This window comes from Galeopterus variegatus, unplaced genomic scaffold (genome assembly GCF_000696425.1).
Source record: "Galeopterus variegatus unplaced genomic scaffold, G_variegatus-3.0.2 Scaffold2942, whole genome shotgun sequence".
Taxonomy (NCBI): domain Eukaryota; kingdom Metazoa; phylum Chordata; class Mammalia; order Dermoptera; family Cynocephalidae; genus Galeopterus; species Galeopterus variegatus.
Window position 1 is genome coordinate 128913 of NW_007729053.1, and position 27174 is coordinate 156086.

General features: G+C 36.3%; 1 protein-coding gene across 2 annotated transcripts in view; it reads right to left on the reverse strand.

The window, feature by feature from the left end:
* LCOR (ligand dependent nuclear receptor corepressor) overlaps window positions 1-27174 on the reverse strand; it is a 118792-nt gene that overhangs the window by 36672 nt on the left and 54946 nt on the right. For both annotated transcript variants that reach the window (XM_008583499.1, XM_008583500.1), the window contains exons 3-4: window positions 14308-14373; window positions 13875-13954 (exon numbers count right to left, since the gene is read on the reverse strand). The gene's annotated coding sequence lies outside the window, so the exon portion shown is untranslated. The remainder of the gene's footprint in view (window positions 1-13874; window positions 13955-14307; window positions 14374-27174) is intronic.

The following is a 27174-nucleotide window of genomic DNA, read 5'->3' on the forward strand; positions in this document are numbered from 1 at the left end:
CACACACACACACACACACACACACACACACACACACACACACAAAAAAAAAAAAAAAAAAACCCGGGGGCGGGGGGGGAAGAAGATATAACAACTACAATTTCTTTGAAGGTGTTACAACAAGTAAATGGAAAGGACATTCTTGGGTGGGAGGGGGAGAGGGAGGAGGGAGGGAGGGAGGTTTCGGTGATGGGTCATAATAATCAACCACATTGTATATTGACAAAAAAAAAAAAAGAATTAGCATTGACAAATTGCTAAGCTTGGTGCTTATCTTACAACAAGGGCTCAAAACTGCAAACAAGAAAAACTAGCAAAAAAAAAAAATATTTGTCAGACAACAGAACCTATTGTTAAAACTGAGATGGTGAGTTTGATGGAAATGTAAAAATGTAAATGGCAGGAAAATAATCAAATGGAATAAAAATAAACATGAAACAGACCATGTTAAAAAAAAAAAAAGACAGATGTAAACCACCTCCACAGTCAATAGAGCAAGGGAATCTTATATGCTTCCATTGGTTGGAAATTCAAAGTTTATACTATCTCCAATTTCTATCCATAGCCCAATCTCACTCAGAAGGCTTCCTGAATTTTTATCTGCTGTCCACAATGATTGTGAACGTCCCTAGATGCCCAAGACCATTATAAACGCAAGGATCTCCAACTACATATTTGAGGCAACAGCATTATAAAGCCTGGCTGAAGGTAATCTTGGCTTTTCCTAAACTCCTATAGCGTTCTGTCTATACTACTCTGAAAGCACTAGTTTTGTAATTTGTATTATATTTGTTTATATCTATTTCTTACCTCCTTCACTAGACAATAAATTCCTTGAAAATAAGATCAAAAATTTTTGGCCATCAAAGTGGCCAAAATTTCTTTATATCACTCACAGCACCTTTATTTCTCCCACACTGGCTGGTGCTTTTGATGTAATGAAAGTAAAATATATAGGGCCGGCCCGGTGGCACACTGGATAGTGCGCCCGCTTGGGAAGCGCGGCGGCGCTCCCGTCCGAGGGTTCGGATCCCACGTACAGACCGGCTCCAGCTCACTGGCTGAGCGAGGCGCGGGAGCAATGCCGAGGCTTGCGATCCCGTTGCCGGTCCCCGGTCCGGTACGGGGGCAACACTGAGGGTTGCGATCCGTTGCCGGACACGGAAAAAAAAAAGAAAAAAAAAAAAAAGAAAGTAAAATATATAATCATTGATTTTAACTTTAGAAAAATAAGGAACTGAAGAAATTCTATTTAAAATAAAAAATATAAGAAATCAAAAGACAAACAGTATTATCTTAATACTGTTAAGGTAACGATAGTACCTAAAATGATACAGAAATTGAATGCAATCCCTATTAAAATCCCAATGGCGTATTTTGCAGAAATAGAAAAAACCATCCTAAAATTCATATGGAATCTCAAGTTACCCCAAATAGCTAAAACAATCTTGAAGAAGAAAAACATAGTTGGAGATTCCACACTTCCTAATTTCAAAACTTACTACAAAAGCTATAGTAATCCCCACCAAAAATGTGGCACTGGCATAAAGACAGACACAAATACTAATGGAAAAGAAATACAAAGTCCAGAAATAAACTCTCATATATGGGGGTACTTCAAAAAGTTCATGGAAAAATGAAATTAAAAGAAAATACAAATCTTTTCATGAACTTTTTAAAGACCCCCTCATATATGGTCAGATGATATTTGACAAAGGTGCCAAGATGATTCAATGGGAGAAAAAAAAACACATTTCAACAAATGATGGTGGGAAATGTAGATATGTACATCTAAAAGAAATGAAGCTGGACTCTTACAACATATACAAAAATTAACTCAAAATAAATCAAAGTCCTAAGTGTAAGAGTTAAAACTATAAAACTCTTAGAAAGAGAACATAAGAGGAAAGGCTTCATGACAGTGAATCTGGCAATAGTTTTTTTGAACAGGCAAAAGAACAGGCAACAAAAGTAAAAACAGATAAACAGAACTACATCAAAATTAAAAGCTTTGTGCATCAAAGGATACAAACTGAGTGAAAAGGCAATTTACACAATGGGAGAAAATCATCTGCGAATCATATATTGGATATGGGGTTAATATACAGAATATATAAAGAACTCCTGCAACTCAACAAGAAAAAACCCATTTCAAAAAACAAGCAAAGGACTTGAACAGACATTTCTCCAAAGAAGATACACAAACGGCCAACAAGAGCATGAAAGGATGCTCAATACCACTAATCATTAGGAAAATACAAATCAAAACCCAATGAGATACCACCTCAAACCCATTAGGATGGCTACTATAAAACAAACACACACTCACTCAGAGAAAATAACAAATGTTGGCAAGAATGTGGAGAAACTGAAATCCTTGTGCACTGTCGGTCGAAATGTAAAAGGCTCCAGCTGCTATGGAAAACAGTTTGTAGTTCCCCCAAATATGAAAAATAGAATTACCATATAGTCCAGCAATTCCACATCTGGGCATATATACAAAATGTGTATTGAAACTGTGTGAACTGAAAGCAGGGTCTCGTGTGCCACATAATGACATTTCTGTAGATGACGAACCGCATGTACAAAGATGGCTACACCACATAGCCTAGGTGTGTAGTAGGCTATATTATCTAGATTTGTTTAAGTATACTCTATGATGTTCACACAACGATGAAATCATTAACACCACATTTCTCAGAAAGCATCCCAATCGTTAAGTGATGCATGACTCTATTTGTGCACCCATGTTCAACAGCAGAATTACTTATAATAGCTATAAGGTAGAAGCAACCCAAGTGTCCACTGATAGATGAACAGATAAACAAAACATGGTGTATATATACAATTAAGTAATTATCCTCTGTTAAAAAGTAAAGAAATTCTAACACATGATACAACATAAAAAATCCATGAGGACATTTTAAGTGAAACAAGACAGTCATAAAATGACAAATGCTGTATGATTCCACTTAAATAAGTTATCTAGAATAGTCAAACTCATAGAGACAAAAAGTCGAATGGCTGCACAACAATGCAGGTAACACTACTGAATTGTACACTTAAAAATGGTTAAGGCTGGGCCGGCCTGGTGGCGCACTGGAGAGTGTGCCGCTTGGGAGTGCGGTGGCGCTCCCGCCGAGGGTTCGGATCCCATGTGGAGACCGGTTCCCGCTCACTGGCTGAGCGCGGTACGGACGCAACACCAAGGGTTGCGATCCCGTTGCCGGTCCCCGGTACGGGCGCAACACCGAGGGTTGAGATCCCATTACCGGTCAGTAAAAAAGACAAAAAGGAAGAAAAAAAAAATGGTTAAGGCAGTAAATGTTACATTATGTATACTTTACCACAATTAAACAAATAAATAAATAAAAAACCACAATCATGATGAAAATGCAAATAATTTCAAAAAGGACAGAAACCTAATAAAAGAGGGGGACAGAAAAGTAGAACAAATACGAGCTCTCATAATAGAGGGGAAAGAACAAAGAGAAAGACAGCCTAATGTGCAAATACCAGTTCATAAGTCGGAAAGAAAAAAGAAATGAGACCTACATCCGTGGGCAGGAAGAAATACAAAATTGGCTCGATATAAGACATTTAAATAAAACACTGAGGCTCAATAAAATAACTCTTTCTAACCCAAATTTTTGGACAGGGAGGCATATTCTAAACTTGATTCAGAACATTGATTAACTCTAAGAATTTCCTCAAGCAAGACATCAAAACGAGATTTTTTTCCCCCAAGAGAATCACAGAATTTCAGGGTTGTTTATTCCAATTGCCTCTTCTTTTTTTTTTTTTTTTTACATTGACAGAATGTAAATGACATTGGCAAAACGTGACAAAAATTAAGATTTTATTTAATATCTACATCAGTAATTTTTCCCACTTAGAACTGCACTGACGGACAAGGTAACATTATTAATTAATTTTCTTGTAACTTTACCTTTTTTGTTGCTGGCCTAACTAGAAGACAATTCAAGTGAGAGGAGTATAGTTACTACAGCCTACTCCCCCTTATTATTTTTTTAAACATCACTTTCGTATCTGAGAGCTTCTTTTTTCTCTTTTAAAGATCACTGGTAAGGGAATCTTAACCCTTGACTTGGTGTTGTCAGCACCATGCTCTCCCAAGTGAGCTAACCGGCCATCCCTATATGGGATCCGAACCCGTGGTGTTGGTTTTATCAGCACCGCACTATCCCGAGTGAGCCATGGGCCAGCCCTCATATCTGAGAGTTTCTTACGGTTCTTTGCTCTCATTGTGAACAAGTCATTTGACCAGGGTCCCTGCACTTAGGTATTCTTGCCTCATTTTCAATTCCTGCCTACTGTAACTCCTACAGTTACTCATACAGTATAATGACTATTCTAACTTCAATAGGAACCTCCCATCACTGCTTGGTAACTAATTTCTTGTTGGTTCCCTCACACTCTTGCTTCCTTCAACTGTTCCTTCATTTTTAAAGCCTTAATTTTTTTTCCTCTCCTCTAGCTTCTTTTAAGAATAAAATATTACTTAAGCTTCCTCTGTGTCCTCAAAAAAATCTTTACTTAAATCCTTTGCCCATTTTTTTAATGATCCTGTTTTCATCATTCCTTTCACAAACAACTTTTCAAACTAGTACTGTATAGTATATCTATTTCTTAACCACCACAATACCCACTTATTCATTAATGCTGTAAAAGACTTATAGTGTGGCTCCCACAACCAGAATTCTTGAGAAGTACTTCTCTCAAAGCCCACCGTAGGGCCGGCCCGGTGGCGCACTGGATAGTGCGCCGCTTGGGAAGTGCGGCGGCGCTCCCGCCCGAGGGTTCGGATCCCACAATACAGACCGGTTCCCGCTCACTGGCTGAGCGAGGCGCGGGAGCAACACCAAGGGTTGCGATCCCGTTTCCGGTCCCGGTCCGGTATGGGGGTGACACCGAGGGTTGCGATCCGTTGCCGGACACGGAAAAAGACAAAAAAAAAAAAAAGCCCACTGTAATATATTTTGGGGTACTTGCTCAACCCATTTAAGGCCTATTCTGGGAAATGGCACAGAAGTCCACGTTAGAGCAACAAACATGACAATCAATCCCCTACTTGTTACACAGTATGGGGCCTGGAAGATACCTGATGCAAAATGGGCAACTCATTTATTCTATAATTCTATCTTCTTTCCAATCTGATTCTTTTTCCTACTTCCTAAAGTGAAGGTCTTCTGCAAAACTCAGCTTTACTCCTCTCAAAGACTTCAGTAGCTCAAATATTCCAATCACCATATGCACTCAGAAACCCTCCAAATAGGTATTCATCCCAGACCTTCTATTTCAACTCAATTTTTACAACCCTTACTGTCTACTGGACACTTCCAATTAAATGTTCACTCTCATCACAAACTGCTTCAATCTAACCTCATTATCCTCCCCATAAAATTGGTCATTGCATCTTTTCCTTCTCACTTCTCAACTTCTATTAATTCAGCATGACCTGGGCTTATAAGCATGAAGTCAGTATCACTTCCTTCTCCCTTATTTATATGATTCATGTAACCAGCTTTGACAATTCTTTATTCCAGATTTTCTCTATATATCTCTTCCTTATGCATCTTCACAACAGCCATAACTCTTGTTCGGGCCCACTTTATGGATTATTACAAGAGCCTCCTATAATTTTCTCACTATAAATTCCTCTCCACTACACCCTAAAAACAACTACTAAATCAATCACTCTAAAACACAGATCCTTTTAAGGTTCATGCTGAGTTACATCTCATCGATTAAGCAACTCCTGTGTCACTACTGCACTTCTCAATTGCTATAGTACTTGTATTTTCTTGTATTATCCACTATCTTTTAAAATATTACATAAGGGAATGAAGGGGGGAGGGATTTTACTCTCAATGTTTCCTACCTACATAAGAGCTTTGGTTTTGGGTACATACGATGGATGATTTAAATCTCCCTCTGGATTATAAGTTAATGGCTTTGGACACCCACAGTCTCCCCAACATTCCATATGCAAGGAGGCATGAGATCTTTCACTTCTCAGTGATCCTCTCTGGCCAACCACAGAACCAGACATTTAATAAACTTGCCAAATGATTAGTCTATTGCTTAACTCTGACACATAAAATTGACAGAGTAATTAACATTTAAAAGTTTCTCCAGGCCTGTTTGTTTTGCAGACAAATCCAGAGATTGGAAGAAAAGAAAAACAAATCCCTCTTTGATATTTAATGTGATCTTGGACCGAATACTGTGTCTGGTAGTTTTCCTTAAGATTTCTAAATAATCTACACAAAAGATCTCTGGAAATACAAGGTTAGATGCTGCAATTTAGATCTGTACAGTTAACTGAGCCCCTAAATTAATCGTGTACTAACTTCTGTATCTGTTTAACTCTGCCTTGTATCTATTTAAATCTCATATATAAATATCCTTGACTCCTAATAGACAAGAATTATATTGATATATTTTTCTTCCACAGTTCCTTTTATATAATAGGTACTGTGACTACTTATTGATTTGTGGTACTCTGGAACAAGATGACAGGAAAGTCATATCAAGCAGAACTGAATATGCCCAAATTCATTCAACATAAATAAATATACATTGGAGAATACAATGAGAAAATAACTAGATTTAGCAATTGCTCATACTGTAAATTTTCAGTGTACTAAGACAGCAATAAAAATTAAAATGTTAAAAGGATATACCTAAACTTTTAATTAGTGCATACTCATAAGTCAGAAGAAATTATGAAATGTTCAGCATAAACACAACATGATGGAATAATGATAAACATGAAAAGGATCTAGTTATATGACTCTTGAGCTAGCTGGGCATTGAAAGATAATATATAATTTAGCTCTAACCCATTATTGGTTACTTCCAAAAATAAATGCTGTGTTCTACCCAGGATGTACTCTCTCATATCTGCTTATCCAGACCTGTGTATTCTTAAAAAGTACAGCTCAAGTTCTAACTTCTTAAAACATTCTCCTAATATGCCAAATACAAAATTTACTGAAGTCTCATAATAAATTTAAGAGCATAAACTAATTTTATATTTTCTTATAACATTCTACTCTACCATGATCCTTACTCAGTTAGTGAATCATCTGTGCTAGCTGTACTCTGTAACAGCTATCTCTACTCTATCTTAGCCATACATAAGAATAGATTCATCACTTGGAACTACTTTTAGGAATATTACAATTTCTTATCCTTCCCTGCTCTTCAGCACCCTCTCACTACTACTGAATCAGCTCTTCATACTATCAACACAACTTGCAATCAATAAAAGTCTCATAAGATGGTTTTTAATAGTTACTATAGAAAATAATACAGATTTATGTGTATTTTAGTAAATATACAAATTCCCTAACTCAGACAACTAAGGGAGCCTAGAAGCAATGACATTCTAGTACCAGTGAGTACACCTAACATCCAGACCTTACATTCTTATCTAATTCTCCAATTAAAAGGAACTAAGATTCCTTGGAAATATCTAGGGCTGAGAAAGGGAAAGCACAAAAGAAGCCTGGAACATCTTTTGGTGCTAAAAGTAAAGCCTAGGCTACTCTAGTACCAGTGAGTACACCTAACATCCAGACCTTACATTCTTATCTAATTCTCCAATTAAAAGGAACTAAGATTCCTTGGAAAGGGAAAGCACAAAAGAAGCCTGGAACATCTTTTGGTGCTAAAAGTAAAGCCTAGGCTAATATGAACTACTAAATAAACAATGATTGTAATGAATTATAATACACAGAATGAAATAAGAATTTATGAGTACATAATGATAGGTTTAAAAAATAAAAATAAAAAAACACATAAATGGGAAGAAAGAAAAGTTCTTCCTTAAGAAGTCCAACTAATAAAGGTAGGAGAAATAATGGAAATAAAAAATCACCATTTGGCCAACACCACAATATTAGTTTTTTTCAGGCAATATTCATTAATGGATGCTAAAATTAGTGTATGATGAGAAACTGGTATGATGAGGAAAAGAGGAAACAAAACTTCAAAGTACCTCTCCACAATATCTTTTAAGTACAAAAGGGGGAAAAAATAGAAACCTAAAACTGGGAGATATCACCTTAACCAAATGATCAAAGTAAACCTCACCATGTGCTTCCTGATATCGTGTAGTATGGATGATACAACACCGGTTCTGTAGAATTCCAGACAAAAAGGCATAACCGGATTTTAATCATGAGGAATCATCAGACAAACCTAAATTGAAGGAAATTCTAAAAATCAACTTGCCAGTCAGTATTCTTTAAAAGTCAAAGAAAAACTGAGAACTATTCTACACTAAAGGAGACATGATGACTAGATATAAAGTGTGATCTCAGATTAGATCCTGGACCTGAAAATGGACACTACTGTGATAAAAGTGAATTTTGAAAAGTTTGCAGGTTAGGTAAGAGTATTGTATCAATGTTAACTTCCTGATTTTTATAACTGTATGGTGGTTACATAAGATGTTAACATTTGGGGAATCTGCCTAAAGAAATTCTTTGTATGATTTTTGCAATTGTTTTACAAGCCTAAAATTATTTAAAATATAAGCTGGAAAAAAAATTAAAAAGCCTTAGGAATAGGAAATACACAGAGTACTGTGTATATTCGCTTGGCATATGTAAGCACTCAAAACAGTTAGCTATTAATATTACAATTTTCCAAGTTTATTACCTCCTGACTACTTCTTAGTAACCTATTTAATAAATATTTTACAGAGGACCTACTTTATACCCAACGAACACAAAAGGAAGGAAAGAAACAAAAAAAGAAGCAAGCAAGCAAGTCAGTCAGTCAGTCAGGCAGGCAGTCACTCACTAAGACACTCCTAACATAGCTAAGGTTGGTCATTTCAAATATGTTCATGCCCGTTTGCCCTTTTATTCTCTACTTCATTCCAAGTGAGTAATTCCAAGTCCTACTTAATTCTTGATCTCCATTTTCTGTGTTCCTACTCCCACTACTGTTATCAAAAACTACGTATTCTAAAAACATGGAACAAATCCCAGCTATGTGACTTTGCCTGTTAACTTCACCTCTCTGACCTTTCTCATTTGTTTATAAAACTGGGATGCCTTTTAACCAACTTTATAGGGTTGGTTTAAAGAATAAGTAGGAACACATAACTGGCACATAGTAGATGCTCACAAAATGTTAACTATGTTTCCCTTATAAATTATATTCTCTAACCTCTGTAGGATCCTGAAGTGTAGCTTAACAATTGTTTTACTAATCTCTTGGTGAATTCCTATTCTATTTCCCAAAGAGGCTACTTCATATTTTTCGCCAACATATTTTAAAAAGTAACTATAAATAATGTACTTACGTTACCCATTCTAATGGCGTCAGTATTCACTGAAAATTCAATTACCTAAAAAATATGTGTAACTTCCACCTCTTTCCTAAATATCAAACCAATACAGATGGTCCCTAACTTGTGATGATTCAACTTAAGATTTTTCGACTTTATGATGGCGTAAAAGCGATATGCATTAGTAGAATCTGTACTTCAGGCACCTAATACAACCATTCTGTTTTTCACTTTCAGTACGATATTCAATAAGTTACATAAGATATTTAACACTTTATTATAACATAGGCTTTGTGTTAGATGATTTTGCCCAACTGTAGGCTAATGTTAAGTGTTCTCAGCATGTTTAAAGCAGACTAAGCTAAACTATGATGTTCGGTAGGTTAGCTGTATTAAATACATTCTTTACTCACGACATTTTCAGTTTACAATGAGTTTATTGGGATGTAACCCCACTGAAATTCAAGGATCATCTGTATTTCTAACTGCTTTTCCAAACACTACCATTATCTCACCATGCCAACCTTAAATTCAAGATTCCAACACAAAATGTTCTATGTTGCCACCTATTTGCTATTACCATATGTTGTGGATTGGATGTCTCCCCAAAACTCACTGAAACTTAATCCCCACTGTGACAGTGTTCAGAGGGTGCAAAATCCTATTATGGTAATTGAAAGGTGGGGCTTTAAAGAGGTAATTAAATTGTGAGGACCATATTTTAGTGAATGGACTGATCCTTTCAAGGAGTAGTAAGCTGATGGCTTCATGGGTGTGGTTCTGATGGGTTTAAAAGGAGAGCAAGTAAGTTAGCTCTCTCTCTGCTCCTGCCATTCTTTCCATGTAATACCCTGGGTTGCTGTACAGTCACCACCAGAAAAAGGCCTTCACCAGGTGTCTTCCCTGGACGTCAGACTTCCCAGCCTCCAAAACTGTAATAAATAAATTCTATTTCTTTATAAATTACCCAGTTTCAGGTGTTCATAATTCCAGGTATTCCAGGTTATGAGCAATAGAAACAGACTAATACACCATACTATTCTGATACTTCCTTCTTTCTTGAAATCTTAAGCCAGCCTTAAAGAGCAAGCTTGAACCTAGTGAATATGAGGGGACTTCAAAAAGTTCACGAACAAATGGAATTAGAAGGTAAAAATAAAAAATGTAAACTTTATTTTTCAACATAAGCTTCAACAAGTTCAAGAAAGTTTGTAAGTGATGAAAACAGCCATTTAGTCCATCCCTAAAGAACTGAGTGTCCTGGGAATACAACCATGTCAATGCAGTCTTTTTTACATTATTAACTGGGGGAAAAAAGCGGAGGGGGATGCCCTTTAAAGATTGTTTAAGATCAGGAAACAAAAAGAAGTCAAAAGGAGCCAAATCAGAACTGTAAGGCGGATGCCTAAAGATTTCCCATCAAAACTTACACAAAATTGCCCTTGTTTGATGACAGGAATGAGCAGGAGCATTGTTGTGGTGGAGAATGACTCTGGTGAGGTTTTCCTGGGCATTTTTCTGCTAAAGCTCTAGCTAGCCTTCTGAAAACATTCTCATACTGAGCAGATGTTATCATTCTTTGGCCCTCCAGAAAGTCAACAAGCAAAATGCCTTGAGCATCCCAAAAAACTATTGCCATGATCTTTGCTCTTGACCGGTGTTGCTTTTGCTTTGACTGGACCACTTCCATCTCTCGGTAGGCAGGGCTTTGATTGTGTTAGGTCTTGAGGCTCATACTGGTAAAGCCACGTTTCATCCCCTGCTACAATTCTTCAAAGAAATGCTTCCGGATCTTCACCCTGCTTGTTTAAAATTTCCACTGAAAGCTCTGCTCTTGTCTGTAGCTGATCTTGGTGCGATAGTTTTGACACCCGTTGAGTAAAAAGTGTGTTCAACTGTAATTTTTCAGTCAAAATTGTGTAAGCTGAACCAACTGAGATGTCTCTGGTGTTGGCTATTGTTTCTGCTGTCCTCTTCAATGAGGGCATAAACAATATTAACTTTTTCCTCAAAAACTGATGTGGATGGTTTGTTGCTGCGAGCTTCATCTTCAACATCGTCTCGACCCTCCTCAAAACTAGTTATCCATTTGTAAACTGCTGATTTCTCTGGGCATTGTTCCCATAAACTTTTTGTAAATCATCAGTGATTATACCATTCTTCCACCCAAGCTTCACCATAAATTTGATGTTTGCTCTTGCTTCAATTTTAGCAGATTTCATGTTGCTCTGCTAGGGGCTCTTTTCAAAGTGATGTCTTATCCTTCTTACTGCCTCAAACTAGATCCTGTTTAGATATGTTATAACAAGTTTCTATAAGTTTACTTTGATGCAAAAATATTTTGTAATCCATGTAGTTTTTTCATATTCATAATACACACTTTCCATGAACTTTTTGAAAGCCCCTCATATATTTAATTATCAGATTCTAGTTCTTTCAGACAAGATGTCCGAAGCACCTGCAAAGAATTCCATTATAACTACTTTAAATCTAACACAGTTAAAGATATATACTTGAAGATTTACAGGTGTCTCTGAAAATACTAAATGCTAAAGACAGTTAGTATAATGTAAAATGGAGAAAAATAGCTTTCCTGGAACAAGCTGAGTTGCCAAATGAAAACATACTTTCTAATTAGAAAACCAAGTAAACCCTGTTAAACTACAAAAAGTAAAATAGCTGTTTTAAATGCTACATTGTTTCATGACTTCCCATTTCTGTATTTTCTTTTAAAAGTATTCATAAAATATTTTACCCATCCAAAGCAATGGAAAACTCTCATTTTTATTATAAGAATATACTGTTCTCAATCACAAAGCATAGAATGGCTTTCCTACAAATTCTAACCTTCAAAACAAAACAAAAAAACTGCTGCTGCTTCTATTCTGCCAAAATTCCTATTAAATAACTTGTTCAATAAATACCTACAACATGCTAACACACATGCACGCACGCATGCACACAGTTTAAAAGATGAACTTCAAGTTCATTGGTAGTTTAACTCAAAACAATGTTGCTGTATTTTCTGGTCACTCTTTTTCAAACTTTAAATTTCAAAACACCTTTTTGATCAATTCAATGAAAACAGACCATCCTGGATAGTCACAGCAACAACTTTTTCATATAGAAAACACGAAAAAGATGCCATAAAAGAAGAACATTAAGGAGGTCTTAAATTGGCTACATGGTGGCTTTCAGATTTTAAAGCAACATGCCAGCAGTGATAACAAGTGTACAAAGAAGAGTACAGCATGGTCCAGTCTTCAGAGGTTGACTATGTAGTCAGGAACATAAGACTCAAACATAGTAAAGGATGAACAAAATAAGGCAGAATATTAACTGACAAATAATTGGTATAGATAATGTTTATTACAACATTTAAATGTGCAAAGGTGAAACAGCAAGAGGAGCAGAGGCGTACCATTCATAGGGGTGGGCAGGACAGGCTTAAGTTAAGAGTAAAAGCAAGGAATTTCAAGCTATAGAACAAGTTTGCAATGGTGTGATCGGAAGACTAGTAAAAACATGTTTACTACAAATGATCAGAGCAGTCTAGCTGAAAAGAAATTTCATCTAGTGGGGCATCACTGGGAAGAGAAGTGGACTAAATCAAGGATGTTACTGAGGCACTGAGTGTTAATGATTCAAGAAGACAATGAGAAAGTCATTGAAAACTGAGTATAAGGTAAATATTTCCATACTATTTGAGGGTTGAAGGTGTGGGGGGGAGAAGTTTAACCTTGCAGCAATATTTAACAGACTGAAGAAAACTGAAAGGGACCAATCATATTATTTCAGTAGTACAGAAATAATGCTAATGGTCTGAACTACAGTGATGACTGTGAAAACAAAAAAGAATAAAATAAATTATGAGGTAAGAACTGATACAGACTGTTCAATGATTTGAAGTTAGAGTGTAGAGCAGAGAATAAGGAATCAGAATGTATTCAAGGCTCTAAAACAAGAAACAGAAGTGACATAAGATAGTAAACCATTATTTATAAATGTTTCCAACAACTGAAATGTTTCGAAACCAAAATTCCATTTATGCTTAACACAGAATAGTAAAACAACAGAAACCCAAAGGTTCAGCCAATTTCTACAACTGGATATAAACAGCATTCGTGCCCAGATATTATAAACATCGTAATATTAAAGTATAAACCTCAGTACATCATAAATCTACACGAATCAGTAACTGCTTGATCCAGATCTATGTTACTGTGTACTACAAATGACTCCCATTACTTGAATTACCATGCACTTCATATTTAAAAGAAATACAACAGTTTGGGACCTAGTTAATTATTCTGGCTAGTGAACTATATAAATAAAGCAATGAATGCTGGGATACCGATTTCTCAATAGGCTAATCAACAGACTGGAAATAGTTTAAGTTGCAAAACCAAGTTACTATCAAACCTTTTAATAAATAAATATGGAATCACATCTTCCTTTTCCTACTGATCCTCCAACAAAGTAATAAAATTTTTAAAAATGAAAACTTTAATATACCAGACTAAAGTTTCACAAGACTTTTGGTTACCTTTACTTTATCTCTTCTCAAGCAACAGAATAAACAATTTTCATCAAAAGTCCAATCAGAAATGCTTTCAGGTTCACAGTCTGCAAAAATAAGAAGATAAATTAAGTCATAAAAGAAAATTTTTTCAAAAAATAAATGAGGACCAATCTCAAAAATATTATTTAACAAAAACCTCACTAAGCAGTAGACAGGTTCCATATTTGCCTTAAAATTATTAACTCAAACTCCTTAAGTTAATTATTAACTGCTCACTAGTTAAATGTTATTCATAAATATATTAACAATATCAACTAAACACAAAAAGATGCTTATGTGCATATAGCTTTAACCCACATGAAATGGTGAATAAAAAGAAGTAGACAGAAGCTTAAATCACCAAGAGATCATATGTGTCACCAGGAAGAATTTGAAATACCAAAAATATTTTGAATACCTTTAAATAAACTGAGATCTTTTAATAATGCAGGTCCAAACAGCCCTTCAAGAATACTTTCAAACCCTGAAAGGATAAAAGAAAAATCTGTTATCACAATAATATTCACTATAGTAATATTAATCTCTTGCATGAAAAAATGATGGTGTTTTCTTCCAGTTTTCAAGGATCTCGGATTACTATTGAAGGGATGCTGAAGAAAGAATGTCAATGACAAAACTAAAAGAAGCATTTGCATTTCTTTTTTTTTTTTCTTTTGTCTTTTGTCTTTTTCCGTGTCCGGCAACGGATCGCAACCCTCAGTGTCGCCCCCGCACTGGACCGGGGACCGGCAACGGGGATTGCAACCCTCGGTGTTGCTCCCGTGCCTCGCTCAGCCAGTGAGCGGGAAGCGGTCTGTATGTGGGATCCGAACCCTCGGGCAGGAGTGCCGCCACGCTTCCCAAGCAGCACAATATCCAGTGCGCCACTGGGCGGGCCCTTTTTTTTTTTTCTCTCTTTTTGTCTTTTTTTTTGTGACCGGCAACGGATCGCAACCCTCAGTGTCGTGCCCGGACCGGACCGGGACCGGCAACGGGCAACGGGGATTGCAACCCTCGGTGTCGCCCCCGCACCTCGCTCAGCCAGTGAGCGGCCAGTCTGTATGTGGGATCCGAACCCTCGGCGGGAGCGCCGCCGCACTTCCCAAGCGGCACACTGTAGCAGTGCGGCACACTGTAGCAGTGCGCCACCGGGCCGGCCCCAGCAGCATTTGCATTTCTGTCAATGATTAACATTCAACACAAATTCAGAGCACATTTAAGAACAAAACAGGCACTAGAAATAACCAATAAAAGAATGGAAATTAATGGGTTCTCTTAACTGTTTTACAAAATCCCACAGACCTCTTCACATAAACTTTCAAACTCCATTTTAAAAGATACCTTTCCCAATGTAAGAGTCAAACTGCTTCAAAATATTCACAACTTTCTAGAATAACGTAAATAGCATTTTTTTTTCTTCCCTTTTTGTCTTTTTTACTGACCGGTAACGGGATAGCAACCCTCGGTGTTGCGCCCGCATCACGCTCAGCCAGTGAGTGGGAACCGGTCTCCACATGGGATCCGAACCCTCGGCGGGAGTGCCGCCGCGCTCTCAAGCGGCGCACTCTCCAGTGCGCCACCAGGCCAGCCCAATAAATAGCATTTTTTTGAATACCAGTTGAGATCATAGATTTTTAAGGTTAAGAGTTTCTTGAAGGAGGGGCCGGCCCGGTGGCGCACTGCTACAGTGCGCCGCTTGGGAAGCGCAGCGGCGCTCCTGCCGAGGGTTCGGATCCCACATACAGACCGGTTCCGCTCACTGTTAAGGTTAAGAGTTTCTTGAAGGAGGGGCCGGCCCGGTGGCGCACTGCTACAGTGCGCCGCTTGGGAAGCGCAGCGGCGCTCCCTCCGAGGGTTCGGATCCCACATACGGACCGGTTCCCGCTCACGGGCTGAGCGAGGAGCGGGGGCAACACCGAGGGTTGCGATCCCGTTGCCGGTCCCGGTCCGGTACGGGCGCGACACTGAGGGTTGCGATCCTTTGCCGGGCACGAAAAAAAGACAAAAAGACAACAAAAAAAAAGTTTCTTGAAGGAAAATCGTCACCAAGAGCAACTTCCATATCACACACACCCACCCCCACAACATGATATTTAAAAGAAAAAAGGCCTCTGTAATTATTTCACATTGCCACAATAACTACTTGCTGATGCCTTTAAAAGACAAAACTCAATGATTATACATACCAAAAAAGAGAGAAAATTTCAAATACACTTGTACACAAATGTTTTAACTATTATATCTGCTACCAGTGTCAATGAAACAGAAAATGAAAAACCAAGAACAGTTTTTCTGACTTATTACCTAAAATACTTATTGAAAAACAAAAAACATCTTTGCCATCGTAAGGAGGAAAAAGAGGAAGGGAATCAGACTGTATATTTATATAACATACCAGGAGTAATGGATTAGAGCAGTGGATCCCAAGTTGTATCACGTACCTAGGAGCTCAAATAGTTATTACAAGGGGTCTATGAATCGATATGCATTCTAAGCATGATCTTTAGAAAGAATTAATATGTCTTGCATATTCAGTATACATACTATTTTTCAAATGCATAAAAATGCTATTTTTAAATTTTTTTTATTTATTTTTATTATTTTTATTGGTAGCTGGCCAGTACAGGGAATTGAACCCTTGACCTTGTTGTTACAAGGCTGCACTCTAACCAACTGAGATAATCCGCCAGCCTAGAAATGCTATTGTAATTCAGAAAACACAAAAAGTGTTACTGAATTCTTAGCAGTTTGGGGCACTATGTATTCGTTCACATAATCTATCACCTGAAGCTTATAAATTTTTAATTGTTAAAAAGCACTCTCATGCTCAAAAGGTAGGGAACCACTAACTTAAAATACTATAGCCTGTTGGATACATGAGGCCCACACATGTAACATCAGCATTTCTTTACCATAAATAAAATCACAATACAGGATTCGAAAAGTAAGAGGGTAGAAAAGATGGTCCCTAGAAACAGTATTTTGTTTATCTGACTGAGAGAATAACATTGTGATGTAAGGGATTTCTTTGCCCTAATATTAAGCCATCATTTTCAACAGAGTAATCTCTAGAGTTTGTGTTATCTACACAGTAATTAAAGAGTTGATTTTTCTACACTTTATAGAGTCTGAATTTTTCATTTATTATTAGGGAACAATTCAATTGTTTTTCAACTCTCCTTACTTCTTCCCATCAAAATTATCCCAAGGACATTAGCAAAATCAAACTATTCACTCATTCAAATGGGAGGTATCTATGCTTGTTTATTATTTACTTACTAAAATTAAAACATTTTTCTACTAAGTTACTATGCCTCCTCTCTTCCCCACACTACGGAGAAGAAAGGGTTGGGCTGAGGTTGCAGGGGCAGGAGATAGTGGTAAGAGAATGAGAAGGAATTGCTAGATACTGTCTATTTTGGCCCTGGAGACCAGATATTCTCAGAACTAGCTAACCTTTTTTTTTCTTCTTTAAACTCCTGCAGCCTGTCTCCAACCCTTAAGCACCTAAAAAGGAATTCTGATCTCACGTATTTCAATATCTTGAAAGCACCAAATACACACTGTAAATAGCTAAAGGAAATTATATGTTTCTCTCATCCTGAAGAGCAAATTTAATATTCTTTCACCTCGCTTTATATAAAATTATAACAAATTAAAAACTTGCATGCTAAGCATAAATTCTTGAAAAGGCAAAATGTATACATATCAAAAAATAATAACTAAAAAAACAAATAAAAGCTTTGGGAGATAAAAATTTTTTAATTATAAAGAACAAAATCTGAAATAAGAAAACTGAGCAAGTACTTTATTAATTAACACACAGACCCTAACAAAAACCGAATCACAGATCAAAAAGCAGTGAAAAAGAAAGACCAAAGGAAGTAAACAAAAAAAATCTGGTCATGAACTCAAAGATTTAACCACAATTAATTTTGCTCAAAATAGTAACTGTAAATAAGTCACTCCTCTTTTGCTCATACCTGCAACATTAAACCTTACAAATATTACTGACTGGATACTGTAAAGCTGTATTTTGCTACCTTCTGTTCAGTGAATGTTAATGCCATTCAGTTTTATTAATACTAAATATTGAATTTAGCAGTTGCATAGCAACAGGGATGTCTCATGTGCTATGTTTGACATTAACAAAAGGCAAATAAGGGAAGAACAAATATCTTCAAAACTTATACCACGATCTCACCGAAAAGCCATGAAGATCAATAACAAAACGCCACAGAAAACTAGCCACTGAAAAACAGAGTCATGTCATTATGTTCAATCACTAGGGCTTAAAAAGTACCTTTACACAATATATCATATATAAAGAATTATTATTTTATTGAACTTGACTACTTTCCAAAGAATTCCTATCCAGCATCACAAGTCTCGAAGCTGGTCCCCAGAGTCTTCCTCACTGCAACCTACCCAGTGTGTACAGACTATTCCTAAAACCTGCTATAACAATGTCACTACCTCTTTGAAGTTCACACTTCTTAAAGAATAAACCCCAAATTCCTAAATCCAGCAATCAAAGCTGCTTATAATTTGACTCCAGTCTATCTTTAGCAGGCTTATTTCCCAGAACTTTCCTGCTTATTCCTACTGTCTTGGGTCAAGTTGGTCTTCTACTGTGTTCAGCAATCATTTTTACTCCCTAGTATTTTCTCAGGCCTTTCCATCTCACCTCTGCCCAAATAAAGTATATCCTTCAAGGCGCTCTTCAATTTGTTCAGCAAATACATATTTGTTTATTCAACATAAATTAACTGAGAGCCTACCACTTACTGGGGACAGTGGCAGGCACTGAATAGGCAGCGAACAGACATGTTTCCTGCCCTCATGGAGCTTTGGTTTCCAGTTTTCTCATCCTTGGAATTCCCAAATCACTGTCCCCTTTTAAATAAAGTCAATTGCTTAATGTATTTTCTGCTTTCTGCCACATGCAAAGCGCTGCCTGTGCAACTATTTTGTAAAATAAAATTTGTCATAAACCCTGTGTTTTTATTTTTCTTTTCATTCACGTCTTGTCTCCTCAAGGAGACTTATTAATGTTCTAGGAAGGCTAGGAAAGTCTTCCAATTTCCTACAATGTTTCTCTTATACTAGGGCTTTACATAACCTGAGTTCTAGCTTCTGATTTAATCACATGGCTCTCCAAAACAAAAGATATTAGATAATTTCCCACCAATTTTCCCCTTCAATCTAAATCATGGTCTCTACTCTCTATTTCCAACCAAAAAGGGAAAAACAGGTTATAAAAAGTAACAGGATAGGAACATATCAAATAAAGAGACAAAAAAGGTCAGCAATATAGCCTGTACTTTTGAAATAAAGAAATGTACTATGGATAGAATGAAAAAATGGTTCATGGGTCTTGGGAACCTATCTTCTGAAATAACCAGTATAGAGATTAGCAGTTTGAGAGAAGTGCTAAAGGAAAAGTAGGAGCATACTATAAAATTAGCAATTTTTACATCAAGGTCCTCTGGATCCTACTCAAGCTTGCATCAAGCTTGGTGCTCAGTGTAAGAGAGATCAATCTTCAATAAAGTATTATTTTATAAAGTATCAGTTCAAAGGTGCTTGCTGGTAACAATCATCAACTAATATCCTAATAAACAAAAAGGGGACTGACAGTATCTTGAGTTCTTTGCTTAAAACTCAGGGTGTGTGACTTGCCACCACCACACTGAACTTCAAAACAAGTGAGCCACAAAATGTAAGTAATTTGAAAGCATAATCTTTTATATTCTACCCAAGGTAGTACAAGGCAATTAATCTCTTAATTGATGTTCCAGCTAGCTCAGAGTATCATTCAACCAAAGAACACTGGATGAATTTCTACAGGTAATCAGAACAATGTTCAACCAGGATTTTCTCCTCACTACTCTTGGCAATTCATCCCACTGCTGGATAACTACATTCACTAACAGTTTTTCTTCTTCCCCTAAGCATCTGTTCCTGGCCCATGTACTCAGATGGACTAACTGCTGGCTCACTTATCAGACACTCTCAGAATTACCCAGCACAAGAACTGATGACAAAACCTGACCATATATACTGAAAAAAATTACAACTTAATCACAACCAATGGCCGAAACTGAAACAGAATTAATGAAGGAAAGAATATTACGACTTTAAGAAAAATTATAAATAGTATTTCTATTCAGGGAGAGAGGGAGAGGGAGATGAGGGGGAGGGGGAGAGAGAGGGAGAGAGAGGGGGAGAGAGAGAGAGAGAGAGAGAGAGAGAGAGAGAGAGAGAGAGAGCACAAGAACTGATGACAAAACCTGACCATATATACCGAAAAAAATTACAACTTAATCACAACCAATGGCCGAAACTGAAACAGAATTAATGAAGGAAAGAATATTACGACTTTAAGAAAAATTATAAATAGTATTTCTATTCAGGGAGAGAGGGAGAGGGAGATGAGGGGGAGGGGGAGAGAGAGGGGGAGAGGGGGAGAGAGAGAGAGAGCGAGTGAGCGAGTTGCTCTGTATAAAATAGAGAACAAATGTCTGGGGAAGGGGAGAAAAGAAAAAACTGCCAAAATAATCAAACAGAGGTAATTAAGTATAATAAAAACATGTAACAAAGTAGTGATTTAGAAAACCAGCATAAGAAATGCCCTTATAATGTATTGTGAAGAGTTAAAGACACAGAAATCATAAGAAAAAGATTAGAGATAGGGAGGTGTACAGGACATTCAGTATCTGTAAAACAGGATTTCCAGACAAAAAGGGGAAGAAATTTTAAAAATTTAAATTAACAAAAACACCAAAACAATAAATGTAAATGCTAAAAGCCTAGGGAGCTGTGTTTACAAAATTCTGAGGGGAAAACACACTTTTGTAGCCAATTTATTATTCACAGATATTGGTAAAAGAAAGACATTTCTAGACATGCTCTGATCTGGAAGCTAGGACGGCCATTTGCTATGAAGGTAAGGGTTATTCAAAGTAGCTCAGCTAAATAAAAAATGATTCAGAACAAAGATCTCCTGAAAAGGAAAAACATTCCTTATATAAAAAAATAATGGTAGGCTGCTATAAATTACTCTTTTAAACCTCTTCTTTATCTGTAGTCAGTCAACATTTTCATAATATTTTATTCATATTTTTTATTTCTTGATCAATTTTATCAGTGTTTTTTTTAGTTTTTCTTCCAAAAACCCACTTTTGACTTTTAAAATCTTCTCTTTCATAAATTTTCACTCTAATTTTCATTTTCTTTCTTTCACTATCTAATTATCTCTTTTCTTTGGATTTATTCTGTTGTGCTTTTTCTAACTTATGATAAAAAATTTGTTCATTTATTTTCAGGTTTTTCTTTTTAAAAAAAAAACGAATAAAAAACGAATTAATAGGGATGATTTCAGAGAACTAGGTCTTTAATTATTTTGTATTAAGAAGTAATCTATGATAAACAAAATGTGGTATATCCACATAATGGAATGAAATTATAATATGGATGAATGAACCTCAAAAACACTGTGCTAAGTGATAGTGGACAGAAATAAAAGACCACATATTATGAAAGTCTATTTATATGAAATGTTTGGAAAAGGTAAATCTATAGAGAAAAAGGTAGAAGAGTGGTTTCCTAGTACTGGGAGTGAAAATGGGAATGACTACAAATGGACATCACATTTCTTCTTGTGGTAATAGAAATATTCTAAAATTAGATTGTGGTGATAGTTGTACAACTCTATAAACGTAATAAAAATTAGTGAACTGTACACTTAAAATGGGTGAATTGTAAGGTATGTAAATTATATTATACCCACTAACAAAATACATACTCTATGCATATTTGGTGAATATTTGCAATGTTTTAAGAAAATCTGGCCTATTAGAACCAGCCTTGTAATTCTAATTTAAAATGTATAATTGAACAGCTGATTTAAACTTGTGATTTTAGGTTGAAATCTTACTAAGTTTGCATACTGTATTAGAAGAACACTTATAAAATGCATTAAATTAAAAATCAAAATACCTATGCATTAACTTTTCTACACACAAAGCTACCATATAAAGGACATTATTTTTAAAACCTCACATTTAATAAAGAACCAATCACGTATTTATACAGAGCTCAGCCGTGTGGGCATATGAGTAAAATATATGCCCGGCCCTTAAGATACTTACAATTCTAGTCAACGGGTCCAAATTAACACACATTTCCACTATTATGCAGGCAGTGATAACTCTCCAATCTCTTATCTCTTGCCCAAGACCATAGTTCTATCCACTTCCTATTATAAGTTAAGATATCCCAAATACCTCAAAAAGTCTAAAACAAAATCATTCTATTCTTTTCCCCTCATCTCTACCATCGATTCTTCCTGTATTCCCTACCAGGAAAATGGCATCACTAACCCTTTCCCCTCAAGTCACTCAGGTTAGAAATCTGTCAGTCATTAATTACATTTTTTCTCTAAGTCACCAAGTCTTCCAGTCAGAGTCCTATTCATCCTACTTCAGAAAGACCCCTCCAAATCTATCCTCTTTCTTACCATCCCTAAATTCAGGCTTTCACCATTTCGTACCTTAACAGTAACAATAAATGTCATTCATGTTGGTAATAATAGTGGTTATCATTAACTGAGCCTTTACTATCAGGCAAGCACTGTATAAGATACCTTCATAGCCACTGTAACAAAATCATCAGAGGAATATTGTAAAACAAGTATTATTACTAACCAGGACAGATTAAGAAAACTGAAAATCAAAGTAGCTAATTTGTTCCCAACTACAGAGGCACAGCCTAGACTTAAAACTAGGTGTATGATTCTGAAGCCCAGGCTAGTTTCACTTTATCACACTACCTGTCAAAAACATCTCTTAACTTTTAATTCATCTCACTATTTCAACATTCCCCTACACCATCATCTCTACCAGAATCCATCCTTCACAATGCTGCTAAACTTCATTCTTTCTAGGTTTTAAAAACATCTGATGGCTTTCAACTGACAATACTGAAGACTTCAAATTCCCGGATGACAGGCAAGATAATTAGGGGTCTGATCCCAAATAAATTTTTCAGTCTCCCCTACCACCATTTTCTGTCTACATACACTATGCTCTGGCCATACTGATTTATCAATTACTATGTACATGTCAATGCTTCCATACTTTTTGAGCACAGCATGTCCTCTGCCTACAATGTTCTTCCTGCAACCCTTAATCTAGATAATTCCAACACATCCCTTATCTCACCCCACAGCCCCAAGCAAACTTAGGTTACCCTTTACTTTTTGTTTGCATTCAATCCACTAGATTTTGATCAAAGAAGTAGAGCTTATTCATCTTTCACCATCAGTCTATTCCTTAAACTTCAGTCTTCAAGTAAGTGCTCAATAAATGTTTGGTGGATGAATGCAAACACATTCTTCCTAATTCCTATATCCTTATATTTACTTGAGTGGTTGGAGATTTTAAGAGGACTCTATTTTGTGTGAATGGCATGCTGAACGCTTGAAGAAATAGAAATAAAGTAAATAAAACAGAAAGATAATTGATATCTGACTAAAGAAGGATGGCTTTTTGCTCCAGCTCAACTAGGCTCCCCTGTATCTATGGACTAAAACCAGAATATAATTAAAGGCTCTTTTTGCTTGCCCATGAACAGAGAACAGCAAACATTTTTTGTTCAAAGCTGTAATCACAGCAAAGACAGAAGCAAGTTGAGAAAAATAAAGTACTGAAACTTACTGGTATTAGTACATTAAGAAGGGAAAAGAAATACATAATGAGTAGCTGGAGCATTACCAAAATAATTTCACGTACAGCTGGTCCCTAACTTAACGATGGTTCGACTCAGAATTTTTCAATTTCACGATGGTGTGAAAATGATACACATGCAGTAGAAACTGTACTTTGAGTACCCATACATTCTGTTTTTGACTTTCAGTACAGTATTTAGTAAATTACATGAGATATTCAACACTTTGTTATAAAACAGGCTTTGAGTTAGGTGATTTTGACCAACAGTAAGCTAACGTAAGTGTTCTGAGCACGTTTAAGGTAGGCTTGAGTCAACTATAATGTTCAACAGAGGTTAAGTGTATTACATGCAATTTCAACTTACAGTATTTTCAATTTATGATGGATTTACAGACACGTAACTGCATGGTAAGTTGAGGAGTATCTGTAATTGTATTTACATACATAATGTCATAAATGAAATTCAAAGATGTTAAGTAACCAAAATCAAGAAGATAATAAGTAGCTAGGTCGGGTGAATTTAAGTCTTTGGAAATCCAAGGGCAGTTTTGGTTCGTTTTCTCTCTGTTATATCAAACTGTCTTGAGTAATTATGCTTAGAAAGAAACCCTTTAAATGTAAATCTGAAGTTGATTAGGAATGAGTTAACTATATCAGGAATTCACGTGTAGGCCACAGTCCCTTGGAGGACTGCAGTCATTACAAGGTCAGTAAATCCATTCAAGCACTGTGTGCAAATCGAATAAAAATGTACTTCCATAAACAGCCACTACTCTTTCAAACACATTTTGCTGTGAATAAAATACATTATTATTTTAAAAGCATTACTGAATTTATTATAGGTCTTTGTCATTACATATTTTCTCAAAGATATTAAAATGAACAATGGGGGCCGTCAGCAATTTCTTTTGCTTTCTTGCTTTTCTTACTCTCTCTTTTTTTAAATGGAAGTTAAAAAGGAGACCTCGTACTCATAGGGAGTCATGGAGCTAACTAAGTAAAACAAAATTACAAGCTGAATGATTTCCCTCACTTTAGGTAAAACGTGAATTTCTGTAGTTGAAAGCAAAGACAAAAACTAAAATGTAAAAGTTCTTGGAGGAGTTCCTTTTCTACCCCTCTAAATCCTCTCTTTTTCCTTTGTCTGTTTATCACCTTCTTTCCAGAGTTAGTCCCAGCCCTAGACCTAGCATGCTAGTGGGAGCTTTATATAGTTACTAGACTCGTTAGATTCAGTGTGTGAATCTCAGTGACCCTACACTGTTTTAAAATTACTCATATTTCCCCCCAATTCCTCGTAAACAGTCTACAGTATTTGAGATATTAGTCTAATACATTTCTGAACAATTAAAAAAATGTGGGTGACAAAGTATGACTATAGATAATGGTCATATCCCTCTCCACCCTCAAGCCCCCCAAATACAAGAAATACCAGTAAATGAGTGCTACCAAAGTACTCACCTTATGCGAGTGTTTATATCTGGAGCACAACAAAAAAATATTGGTAAGGATAGGGATTGTAGTCTTCCTCCCTGCTCACCACCACCCTTTCCCCCACAAAAAGAAAAGGTTTCCTATGCTAAAAAAGTTGGAGAAATAATTAGGTTAAATAAAGTAAAAAAGTCTTCTATTGTTTCTGAGTCTCTTTTCCCTACAGACAAAAGATATTTATTGAGTATCTACTATGAGAAAGGCACTAGAGATGAAGTTGTGAATGATACAGACAAAAGCCCTTATCTTGGAGCTTTAATTTTGGCAGGTGACACAAATGATACAAATAATGATGATGATGATTATGATAATAAACAATGTGTGGTAAGGGTAAGTAGGAGTAATCATAGAAGAAGAATATAGCAGAGTAAGAAGGTAACAACCAAACCCTGATAAACCCTGACTGATAACACTAAAGAATGTTGGAGAGGGCTGAGTAGGGAAGACAATGTTTAAAGAGGTCGGGAAAAGTCTATCCAGGAGGCAATATTTCTGGGCACTGAATGAAGTGAGGGAGCAAGCCATGTAGATATCCAAGACAGGAATGTTCCAGGAACAGAGAACAGCACTGAAGCAGTATGAGGGTATTTCAAAAAGTTCATGGAAAAATAAGATTAAAATATGAATATTTTCATGAACTTTTTGAAGTATCCTCATATATGGTATGGAGTATGGCACATACGAGAAATAGCAAGAAAGGTGGTATGGTCTAAGCAATGTGAGTAAGGTGGAATGTGGGAGATAAGGTCAGAGATCTAGAGGCAAAATCATATATGCATGTTATCATGAGAGACTGGATTTTGAACTTAACATAAATCCACCAGAGCTTTATATCTGGGTACTGGTAGAAGTAACATGATCAGATTTATATTGTTTAAGATTACGAGGTGGCTGCTCAGAGAGAACATATTATTAGACCATTATTACAATAGCCCTGGAAAGAGATATTGCTGACTTGAGCTGGAGTGGTAGCAATGGAGGTAGAGAGTAGTGACTGGATATAGGGTATATTCTGAAGATAAAACTAACTTGCTTGATGACGCACTGATGTGGAATGTGGGGAAAAGGAAACTGACTCTTGGACTTTTGGACTGTGAACTGTGTGAATGGTAGTTTAACTTTCTAGCATAGAGAACACTGGAAAAGAAACAGGTTTATCAGACAGATATGTATTCAGTTTTGAACACTTAAGTCTGAGATGCCTCTTAGAAATCAAAATGGGTATATGTAGGAGGCAACTAGATAGGTGAATGTGAAGAAGTTAAAAGGAGACACAGGGATGGGGATATAAAATCAGCAAAGTACAGACAGAATTTAAAGACTCAGAACTAGATGAGATTATATTAAGTTAATGATGGCAGATAAAAGGGAAAAGAAAAAACAGAACCAAATCCTGAAGTATTCCAATATTTAAAGATTAGGAAGAAAAAGAGACTAAAAATTGATACCAGGTCTTATTTATGATTTTATCTCCACCATCTGGCAACTTGGTCTATAAGCACTCAAAAAATACTAGCTGATCTGAACTATATTATATATGACACTGTAATAAAATAAATTTATATCTTACCCCACCCCTACTCCTCATCTGAGATGATTCTCAAAGGACACATTCATTTTAATATAATCAAACACATTTAGCTATATCTACTTTACATACTTAAAACGTCATTACTTCATACCACACATCCAACATATATGATCATAATATTTGGCAGTACAAAAGATAAAACCTCAGCCTGGCCCCCACTGCAATAAGCTTCAGCATGTTTTAGAAAATTTTACCTTGTACAAAAGTTTGAGTTAGCTTTCAGATTTATATAAAGCAAATTCTTAATGGTTCTCCCCTGCTCCAAAACTTTCAATGATTACCTACTGCCTGCAGAACAAAATTCAAACTATTCAGTCTGGCTTTTAAATCCTTCCAAAAATGAGCTTTTTCTTTTTTTTTTTTTTTTCCTTTTTGTCTTTTTTTGTGACCGGCAACGGATCGCAACCCTCAGTGTCGCACCCGTACCGGACTGGGACCGGCCACGGGATCGCAACCCTCGGTGTTGCTCCCG